Consider the following 12,133-nt stretch of genomic DNA (forward strand, 5'->3'; position numbering starts at 1 on the left):
TTTTATTTTGGTTCAAATGATCAATTTTTAAATTGTTTTGTTATTAAATTTTGGATTGGATTTTGCTCTCCTTTCTCCTTACTTGCGCCTTTAAAGTCTCTCTGAAAAATATAATAGTGATATATTATTATATATAATTTTATAATTATTTCATAATTTTATCGTTATTTCATAATTATTTTATAATTTTATATAATATGTCGAATCTTAAATATTTTTGATATATAACTGTAATTTATATATAATATTATATATTTATTATCTGAATATTATTTATTAAAAAACATTTAGTTTTAGAATTAAATTTTAAAAGATATAATTTTCTTAATCGCATTCTATCTTTTTTTCCGGAAATATTTCTCTGGATATTAGAAACGGTAAAAATCAGAGATCCACTTTTATAATGAAGAAGCTATTGGGGTTTATATATAAGTCTTTCTGATATTTTTAAAAACAAAATTTAATTTAAAAAGATATAGTATTTCAACTCCCGTTATATCTATCTAATTCCGAAGAACTCCATGGCATTAAAAACAAAAAAAATCATGGATTGATATTGATGTTACAGGAAATATATGGGGTCAAGTAAAAATCAACTTGAAAAATAAACTGTATTCAAAAACCCCCAAAAACTACCCCAAAAAAATATATTATTATATTAATTATAAATCATATCTTATTTATATTATTATATTTAATTAAAATCTATTCATTAAATGGGTTCAGAAATTGTGATGGTTAAATGCAGAACCTTATTTAACTCAAAATGACTATCTTTGTTTCGCATACTTCAATATCTCTTCATCTTACAAAATTTTTTTTAAAAGAATTTTTAATTTATCATTCTTTTTAATTTTTTAATTTATCTAAGTTTAAAACAAAGAGCAAAAATATATATTTCATTACTCATACGCTCTAACCAAGTTGTCCTGTTTTGTTCGTGTAATCTCTCTGACATATAGTTTATTTGCCACTTGAACCAAGGTCTTATAATTTTATCGGATATATATGACAAACCTCTTGTGTGTAGGGTGTGATCTATTTACGTATTCGGGAGGTTATTTCTTTAATTATGGAATTACAAAATGTTGGAGACCGATCATTACTTATAGCCATTTACTTGGGAAAATTAGACTGGCCTTAGAAACTAATGCTTACAACGATGAAATAAGCATGGAAAATATTAACTATAAAACTTGATGTCTTTATTTTGGCTTATCTTATTCTTCTTGTGTTAACAAAATTTGTCCCTTTTTTTAATATTTCTTAAAAAGAAATATTGCATATATTTTGTAAACTTATTATAAATATATACTGTTATAATATTTTTAAAAACATAAGTTAAGTAAAAATTTCATGTATTATCTTAAGTTGAAAAGATATTGGTAGGAAAGGTTAATAAAAAAAATGTTATATTTTTTATATTCTACAAATAATAATAATATTAGCACTGAAATTGAGCATTTAACTCCATTTTTAAATGCATGAGGTTTAGAAGAAGAGGATGAAGTAAGCATGTGATAATTTTTAAGGAGATAGGTGGCCTACAATAAAATTATAATGATAGAAGTAGAAGGTAAAATAACATATCGTAAAATAATAAGCAGAAAATATAAAAATATATAATCAATAATATTATACACATAAAACAGTTGGAAATTATTAGGATAACATCGATGAAAAACTGATTAAAAGTTAATAATTAAAAAAAAATCAATAATTATTTTGTGAAAAAAAATTTAACAGAAAATTAAAAATATAAATTAAAATTTTATTTTATTTGCATTAATATAATAAAAAAACAAATGTTTCTTTATATAAATAAATAAGAATAAAATAATAATATTAGCATATAGCATATAGAAATTTTCTAGATTTTGAACTAGTTCTAATTAAGGAAAAAGACATTAAAAAATATCTTTCAGTTAATAATATATAAATAATAAACAAATAAAGTGTAAATAAAGTACTTTAATTATTCTAGAAATTAAAAATATGTATTTAAGAATAATTATTTTATTACATCATGTTACTATTACATTAATTTGTTGTTGTTTTATTAAAGGGTATGAAATAGTCCTGAAATGAATTTATAACACCAAAACTAATAGATTTTTATTAATGGGGCTCTCTCACTTATATAATTAATATATTTTACATAACCTTAACATTTTTTTTTGTAATTTAAAAAAAAATAATTAAGAAATATTTTTAATTTTTTCATTGTGTTAATACTATATATAAAAAATGTTTTTTTTTGAAAATACAATCTTTTAACTAAATATATTAATTGGTTTTATTGATTCTAATGTCATTACTTTAAGGGTATATGTATAAATATTTCATTATGTATAGGTATTTTTAACATCATTGCATCATTTCAATATTTATTAAGCAGAAACTGTACTTCACTGACTTATTGGAAGACAGCATAAATGCATTTTGCAGAAATTGTGTACGAGGTCAAAACCACCACCCTTTTTCCAAATAAATGCAGTATCGATATTAGTATCTCAAATTCCTATGCTTAGATATTTTTTTTATAGATAAAAATAAAAACTAGATAAATATTATAATTAATAATTAATAAACGTGTGTATAGAATATATTGTTTAGAAGACAACTTACCACTAACAAAGCGTTATTTATCTCTGTCGTCCATCGTAAATCCTCCTAAAAAAAACAAAATAAGATTTATAAATATATTAAAATTATGTTTCATTCTTGATAATAATAGTTAGATATATCATAAATATTTTATATAAGAAATATATACATATATTATTTAATAAAATACAATATAAAGAATATAATATCTAATATGAAATTTTAAGTAATATATAATATTATAATAAAATAATGAATGTGAACTATTAATTGAGTGATAATATTCATTTAAATTAATAAAAAAAATTATTTGAAATAGGTTTTATTTTTTTTAAATTTAACAAATTTAAATTTAAAAAATAATATAATTTTAATTTTGAAATATGGTTTAAATAAATCAATTACTCATGGAAATACAATAAATATCTTTGAATCTATTAGACTTTAAATGCTGAATATCGTCATTGACACAGAGTTAAACTATTTATATAGAATTGCTTATGACCCATATATCTAAAGTGAAATGTGGTTTTACACCCAGGTCCGCATATTCGTAAAAAAATTGAAAAAAAATTAAAAAAGTGCAATATTATTTAATTAATACAAATCCATTTTAATAAAGAGGAAAGTTTTTTAACTCAACTGCTACGATTTTCCATCACTCTATATGTCAATGTAGCTTAGTTCTTGAGATTTTAGGTTTCTTGAGATGTTACACTAACAAAACTTTCACATTCCTACTATTAGGTAACTTTATTGATGCTTTTCAACTTTAAAGACCAATATTAAGTAACTATATCGATAAATAGTTAAAAAGTTTATTTGAGAATATAAGGTAATTCATTAGCGATATATATAATATATTCAATGCAATAAGTGTTATTGACATTTTTTTCATTTAAGTCTTTACAATGAAATTTCTCTCAGATCTGTCTGATCAGTTAACTCATATTGTACACTTTAAACTTCATACAATAATAGAACATTACAGAATATCCCCTTGCATAAATAAAGTGAATATCAAGGGAAGGCGAAATGAAATTAACCCTCATTTAGACTAAAGTCCTACCAACGAATAAACTTATGTGGTTCTGCTATGCGCTATCAAAATATTGTATATGCCGTATTCAGAAATCCATATAATATTCCTCTCCTTCTTCTCCTATATTTCTCAGTTCCTGTGTTTTTCTCTGTTTAACATTTTCTGAAGTAATTTTTGTTGCAGGAAAATATTTCGAATGCCAGCGATCACATAAACAATAAAGATCGCTTTTTCTGTCTTCGACGGTGCGTGCCAGAGGTTTGCACACCTGGACAATGCTACTCGCATGTCTCACTCTGTGCTCTGTTATTGTTGGCGAGTAACCACTAAAAAGTGAACAGAACAAACTAGTTCCGATTCTTACCTGATGTTACAAATTTGCTACTGTTCCTAAAAAGTAAATATACGTGTAGTGTTGGGGTCCGTACTTGTTTAGCTTGTACTGCTTGTGGTGCTATTGCTTGACGCGAGGCTAAATTATTATAGATAATTGTTTGGTTTTGCATTACATTTGGTAAAGAGAAGTCAATTTAAATTAAATTAAAACATTATTGATTACGTGACTGTGAATTACTTATTTCAGCACTCATTCACTATAGCAAATGCTCAGTTAAAGGCTAAACATTTATATAAATATTTTATTATTAATACAATTATTAATAATTCTAAATTTTTTTATTTTATTTTGTCTTTTGTTTTTTTCTATTGTTTTTCGTTTTTAGTGCTGTTTATTGGCACTTTCGTTTTTGTTTCATTTTTTTTTTGCCTATATAGGCTAGGTGACTTTATATGTGAGTGCAGTTTTTTCAGAAGTTAATATAACTTGAATTGAAATAATCACAGTATCAAATGAGGCTACCATAAAAGTATTGAATATTACTTACTAAAATATATATAGAGAAGCTAATTTTGGAATATTTTCAATGTTTGAATTAAATACTCTAGTAATAATATTAATAAAAAGATAAAAATATAGTATTTAATGAAATTAAAAATATAATAAATAGAACAAATAAGTTTTCCAGAAATTAGTTTATAAGGATATTTTGCTTTTTAAATAAAACATTTCATGTTAATATTTTCTTAATTTTACCCATAATTATTTTCCATCTTATACAAATAAATAATGAGAAACTAAAACAATGACATAGAATTTCCTGAGTTTAGCAGTTGATCACTTCATCAATGCACGCAGTCAATACGTGACATAGACACATAAATTTTATGTGTCTTTAATCTTGGGAATTAGTCATTACTATATTAGGAATTAGGAATTGGGAATTAGTACCATTGTATATTACTATAGAATTGTTACCGTTTCTAACAACGGTAATGATTAAAATATGTTTTAAAATCATTTTTGATGGGAAGTTTTCTACAGAAATATTTCTTCTCAACACCTCAATTTCTACTACATTATTCTTCTCATCAAAGTTTTATTATTTTCACTGTTTCTGCTGCTGGTTTCATGATTTTCTTATGATAATGCTTATTTTATATAAATAAAATATATTATTTTATTATAATAGTAATTTATAAATGATCATTTTATGCTTGCATCTAAGCGCTATATTGCACTACTGACTATAAGTAAATATCAAGTGTGGAAAATAAGTGAAATAACTACTGCAGCTCTTATTATTATTTTTGCTAGCTTCTCATACATAGGTTTAACGCAAGTATAAGTATAAATAAATATCAGTACCGTATACATAGGAGATCTTGAAGTACACAATCCATCTAAAATATTTCCAACGTTTCACAATAGATATAATGAATGTGTTCCTATACTATATGAAGATATAGAATATTATATGCATTCATATGAATATCGAACTACTTTTCAAAAGCCTCGTCATAAACGGTTCTCTCAATAGATGTATTTTTAATATTAGGTTGTAATAGATTGGAGTGGCAGTCAAAGTTTAGTTAAGCACAACTTATGGCTTGTTGTATTACCACGGACTAGTTAATCTACATTAGATATAGAGAACCACTTTAATAGTATAAATCGGAAGTATTTTTTGCACAAATTTCGTTCCATTGAAAAAGTTCAATTCCTTCATTTAAGTAGAAGAAAACCAATCAAATGAATTTATATATATGGTTATACAACTACTTTTAAAGCAGTTGCATCCAACTGATGGTTCGCAGATCACAGGTGGTCCGCGAGATGGCTAAAAAGGATGCGTGAATCAAATTGAAAAGGTATAGTTTATAGTTTTTCTTCTGAGACCTTGTTTATTAGAAAATAAGCATAAAAATAGTCCAATTTTTATTCCAATACCTATTTTAAAGTACACATAATGTGTATGTATAATTATGTATAAGTGTATGCACTTATAAAATTCATTATACATTATACCAGAGATGCATAAAGCATATTAATATAATCATACACTTTAAAACCTATAAAAAATAAAAATATCATAGTGGTCGTTCGTCAAAAAAAAATTGGGAACCATTATATTCAAGGATGACAGCGTTGTTAGGTTAGTAAGAAAAGAGTTTGAGTCTTCCATTAACCAATTATGGGCAATGACACATGAGGTGGAATACAGTTGCCCCAGTCGCAGAGCCACAACTTCGTTATGTCGTTTAACAAGTTTTATTGCATGCTTTCCTAATAGGTAGACCCGTGTCCGTACAGTTATTGTAGAACTAAGTGGATTTCACTTTTGCTGAAATACTAAATATTAAGATAATTTAAATTTATCTATCGAGAAATAAAAAATATAGGAACCGAGAAGTAAGTACCAAGTTTTAACTATAATTAAATAATTATCAGTTGATCATTTCAGCTGTTAACAAAGCTGTTACATTTTATTAAAAACTAAAACTTCTTTTAATATTTAAATAGAACCTCAGAGTAAATGATATTGCAGTTTTCTTTTAAACTTCAATCAATGATTCAATGTATCATGCCCCGAGAGGCGAAGCCGATCAGCAAGGTAAGTAAGAGCTGAACTTCTTTCCTGTGATGTTATTTTTTATCATCTCAAATTTATTTTTAATATTATCAATTCATATCTCCATTTTGAGAATATCCCAGTTATATGCTTTATATCTTATTCGTTACTGTTTTTTAATCTTACAAATCTTACAAGTATAACACAAAATAGTACATTAGAGCAGCACTTTTTATTAAAACAATTTAGAATTACCTATTAATACAGGTGATTGCCATCTATAAAGAATAATTTCTGAATTTGTATTTTTATATATTGTTGGTAAAAATATCACTAGAGTAATTCCATAATTACTTAATCCTGAATCAATGATCCTGAACACATCAAAGTTGACTTTCTGCTATCCTTAACCTTAGCAGAAACGATATTAAACTCCATATTGCACTATAGGACACTGTAGACTTAATTAACTCATGAAGAATTTAGGTGCGGTAGAAAGTGTTGCCTGTCGACTCTGTCATGAGGAGAAGGAACGTTAGAAGATATTCTATGTAACTGCTCAGCAGTGGCAAGACGTAGACTTGATTACCTTGAAAGCGGGATCTTTGTCCCAAATCAAATCGGTAAAAGTAAGCCCACAACACTTACGAGATTTATAAATAGTCTAGAATTGTTTTAGGCGCACAATAGATTTTTTAGGTCGGGGTGCATTCATAGTCTATTATTTAATAATAATAATTCGAATCTTAGTAAACTGCTCAGCAATTTCTACATTAAGTGTAAACAAATTTTTGGTCAAATAATATAAAGTCATGAAACTGTTGACTGTCTTTTTAAAAATAAATATCTTTTTGTTAGTAGATTTCAGAAACACAGGTCTCTAACTCAATTTGATGGTGTCCGTTTGGTATTTAATTTAGTCAAATATACTCCACTTTCATTGGTATACATGTATTAATTATTTCTTTGTCTTTATTAATTATAAGATAGTAGGTTTTTCCATTATTAAAATTTGTGCATAGCATGTTTTGCTAGAATGTTTTTTATTTAGTAATATCAATTTCAAAATGTTATAATCCGAATCGTTCAGAATTTTATAAATATGGAAAGTAGACATCTTTAAGTATCTTAAAAAAGCTTATAAAGTGCATAATCCTAAAGTATCAAAGTATCTATGAATTTTAAAATCGAATTAAAATCATAGCGAAAAGTTTTCCGATATTTGCATAGAAAACAACTTTGTATGTCAACAATACAGGAAAGTAGATTATAATAGCGAACATTGAAGAAAATTACGGAGCAGTTCATAGAGGTTTTTATGTTTATGGGAAAAGTTTGCTAAATTGGCCAAAAATAACAACAAACAAAAGTCATATATGACTTGTAAGGATATTCGAACATAGCACAAATGAGCCAAAAGAGATAGTAACGAAAGTACGTGTAAGAAACAGTGAGCATAAATGCATGCAGAGTTGGGATACTTTCGTCTTGCAAGTATCTACGATAATTGCAAATAGGCGATGCGATAACAGGATGTGGGTTAAGCTCAGCGGAAGCAGACAATTAGAAATGTTCAGATATTATGGCTGTGAAAGAGTTTATAGTTAGGCACGGTAGTATCTGTACTGTAAAAAGAAATTAAAACTTTTGCAATTGTAAGTTTGCCAAAATATATTCTGTTTGGTCTACAATCCTTTTTAACTACGTAAATACAAAAATAATATGGAAAAAGTGCAACATTTAATGAAAGTAAAAAAGTAAGTGTATAACCAACAATTATTATATAGAAAATATATGAATATATTATGATTATTTATACATGTGAGTAAAAATACTAATATACATATATCTTAATTTGTTCTCTTACTATATCAGCATTTTTATTAACTTTTTTTTTCAATAAACTCTCTCTTAATGAGCTTAGTATATTTTTAACGGATTTTAAACTCACTTGACCATAACACCTTCGTATATATGGTAAAGTGTAAAGTACGTTTTATTCTAAAAACACTTCAAAAAAATGTCAAAGACACATTAAAATTTTGTGAAGTTCTGTAACTCTATGAGAACTTGGCTTGTACCTGTCTAGTTAATTGCTTTGAGTCGGTTATGCAGAATTTGGTTTACTCTATATGTAGTGTATATATAAATGGTGGTATATTATATTATATTTTAACATAATATATTATTGAGAAAAAAATTTAATTATAAAAAAATAATTATAAAATAAATATTATTAAAACATAATATATTTTATTTTAAGTGTTACATTAAAAATATATATTCATACATATATGCATAAATAAATTATTTTTGTACAAAATATATTATTGCGGAAATGAAAATTTAAAAAAATAATATATCTGAATATAATAAAAATGTAATATAAGAAATATATACCTATGCATAAATATATTATATTCTAAATTTAAAAAAAAGTAATTTGTGGAATTTTAATAAATATAATGTAAGTTTAAAAAAAACAATTCTTATTTGTAAAAGTATCATAGTTAGAGAGAATAGCTCCTGTATAGTGACAGCAAAAAATTTTAGTAATTTAGTAGTAAAATCGTATCTAAAATATAAAACTATTCTTTTGAAACGATAATTTTTAATAAAGTCAGCAATTCGAACTGGACTGATCATATCAATAGGTAGCAAAACAACTATAAAGTAAAGTTTATGCTAGAACCTGCATAGTAACAGACAGTCTAATACATTGGTTAAAACTCGAGAGCAGATCACAGAAAAATATATGTCGGAAAGGAAATGCAATAAAAATGATAATTACAAATATATAACCCACTTTGTGTTTTTTAAAAGAATCGTTATGAAACTTAATGAAAATGGATATTAAAAAGTAGTAGAAGATTTCAAATAAAGATTTTTTCATTATCCAGCTAAATCAAAAGCAGATCTTGTATGAAGAAATAAAATTGATACAAAGCCATTTAGGCTAGGATTGAAAGATAATTAAGTATCACACAGAATCCTTGGCGTACAAATAATATTTGACAATGTTTTATTTAGTGTTTGTAGTAATACTTTATAATGATATAGGTTTGAAACAAAATCTGGACTCGATAACTCTTTTTTTATAAAAATAATGAAATATATATTATTATTAAAAATGTATATAACATATCAATATTATTTTATATATTTTATAATCTACATATATATCTACATAGAGATTTCTAAACTCACCAGTCTTAATATATTCAAAGTAGCATGCTACGGACATAACCGTTTGGTATATGGAATATTTCTAGCCATACATAAGTGCACATTTACAATCAAACGAAATATTTTTTGTACCAATTTGATGACACCCTCCTTTTATCAGCCAACCAACCTATTGCCAACGCTTTTGAAACGCACATGCCAAAGCGATGACATTACTGTGTGCCACGATCTGTGAAGGCACAATCCATGCCATCACATCCAAGAAAATAAAAAAAAATAAAATAAAGTACGTTACACGTTTCTATTTATTTCTGAATTTATTTATGTTAAGGTTATATAGTAATAATTACTTTTATATGAGTAGGTGTAAGTCCTTCGAAGTGCATTCATACAAATTTATCACTGAAAAAGTTCTTGGTCTTATATTAAAATATGAACGAATGCATATGTTCACTTTTCCTCTTGAGTTGGTGGTGCAATTAGGAAAATAAGAGTAAGGAAAATTAACAACTGCCGCTTTCTTAAGTTTTGTTCAAGGTGCATTCAACTCAGCTGGGCAGTTGAACTTACCCCCATTTAAGTAGTAGTGCTTTAAAGAAGTTATGAACGCATGCGTCTCCGTTTAAACGGGTGCGCATTTTACAAAGAAAGGAAGAAACAGTCTTAACTTTGGGATTATTTGGGAAGAATTGCAGAGTGTAATTTGAGATCGAAAAAAGTAATAAAACAATAAATAAATTGTCATTTACATAAATTGCATTGCTAAAAACTTCATCTCCAAAGTTTTCTAAACTATGCCCTATACATGTGGTCTTTGATGGTATTTTTGTAATAATATTTATATATATATTTTTTTAAATTTATTTAATTAGTTAAATTTTACTATTAAAAGCGCTCCTGTCTTATATAAAAGTTATGATTTTTAAATTAATACTTAAGTCTGACAATTGGTTATAACTGCTGACTACAGGAGAAGGTAATATTAAAAAGAAACTATAAGAAAATACGTTACAACAATCTGCCGTGTGCCTTACTATTCGTTCCATTCAATGAACTTTAAGGAAAATAATTTTCTTTAACTGAAATAAACCTTGGCACAAGTAAGATATACACGGCGAATCAGCCAGGCATGCGCTTTCTTATCTTTGCGATATGTACTATATGTGCCTTACCTATCAATTTTACTTGACGTGTGTCGGGCTTTCCCATAGCGTCTTTAAGACGTTGGCCGTGTCATCGTTATTTAGGGTGTTTAACATGCATATGGGTATTTTTTTTATAGATATTTCCTTCGCCTACGTAGGAATTCAATTGACAAATTATAATAACTAAAGGGCACATATGTTAAAGAACGTTAATTTATACAGCAATGGCACGATCCGGAAAGGAAATCTTTGACAGTATGGTCTGTGTTAGCGAAAATAATAATAAATATATGAAAAGTTTGATTCATATGAACGGGGTATATGTATATGTATTTTTTTAAATAAAAAAATAAATAGATAATATATTAAAAAAACAAACAATAGTCAGATTTTATTAAAATAATGAAAAAATTTATTTTTTGCAAATTTTATTTGAAAGGAAAGATAGTGTAGTGATATTTTGTAGGAGAAATTCAAGAAGTCTAAAGCATTCCAAGCAATAGTTTTAGTATTATAATAAATATTGATTAGTTTATATAGCATTATTTGTATGCAAAATGAAAGGCTGATATATTTTCTCACTAAATAAATGAATGCTAGTACTGATTTAACTTAAATCAGCATTTAAGATTCATTTGCTTTATAAAGATATATAATTAATTAAGTGATCAATTAATAGATATTTAACTAATAGGCTATTAAAGTACCCCGACCTAAAAGATCTATTGTGCGCCTAAAGGCCCAACTATAAATCTTGTAATTGCTGTGAGCTTAATTTTATCTATGTGACTTGGGACCAGGATCCCGCTACCAAGGTAATCGAGTCTACGTCTTGCCACCGCTGGGCAGTTGCATAGAACATGTTCTGATGTTTCCTTCTCCTCATCTCCTTAAAATACGTATTCATTGTTATATATTATGTGATATATAATCATCAAAATTATGTTTTGATAAAACTTAAGTGCTATGCTTTTATTCAAATAGGAAATCTGATGTCAAATAGATATAGGCATATAAATATAGTATTTATCTGAATCTCCTTATACCTGACACTAACTTCAAGAATATTTATTGGATATAGTTATCAACTTATGTAAATTTTGTTAAAATCCTTCAACCCACATCTTAGGGTTACCATACATTTATATCATTTTCAGAAATCATTCGTTAGAAGTTTTTCTTAAGACTATTTATTTCTTTATTTATTTAATAATCAGTTATAGATTACTAGTCTCATATTTTTA

The 12,133-nt window shown here is 26.1% G+C and overlaps 1 long non-coding RNA gene across 1 annotated transcript in view; it reads right to left on the minus strand.

The window, feature by feature from the left end:
- The window catches only part of LOC119678441, a 112,285-nt gene continuing 100,152 nt past the window's right edge, over nt 1-12,133 (minus strand). The window contains exons 3-4 of the long non-coding RNA XR_005252337.1: nt 2,629-2,673; nt 1-101 (exon numbers count right to left, since the gene is read on the minus strand). This is a non-coding gene — a long non-coding RNA (uncharacterized LOC119678441). The remainder of the gene's footprint in view (nt 102-2,628; nt 2,674-12,133) is intronic.

This window comes from Teleopsis dalmanni, chromosome 2 (genome assembly GCF_002237135.1).
Source record: "Teleopsis dalmanni isolate 2A chromosome 2, ASM223713v2, whole genome shotgun sequence".
NCBI lineage: Eukaryota > Metazoa > Arthropoda > Insecta > Diptera > Diopsidae > Teleopsis > Teleopsis dalmanni.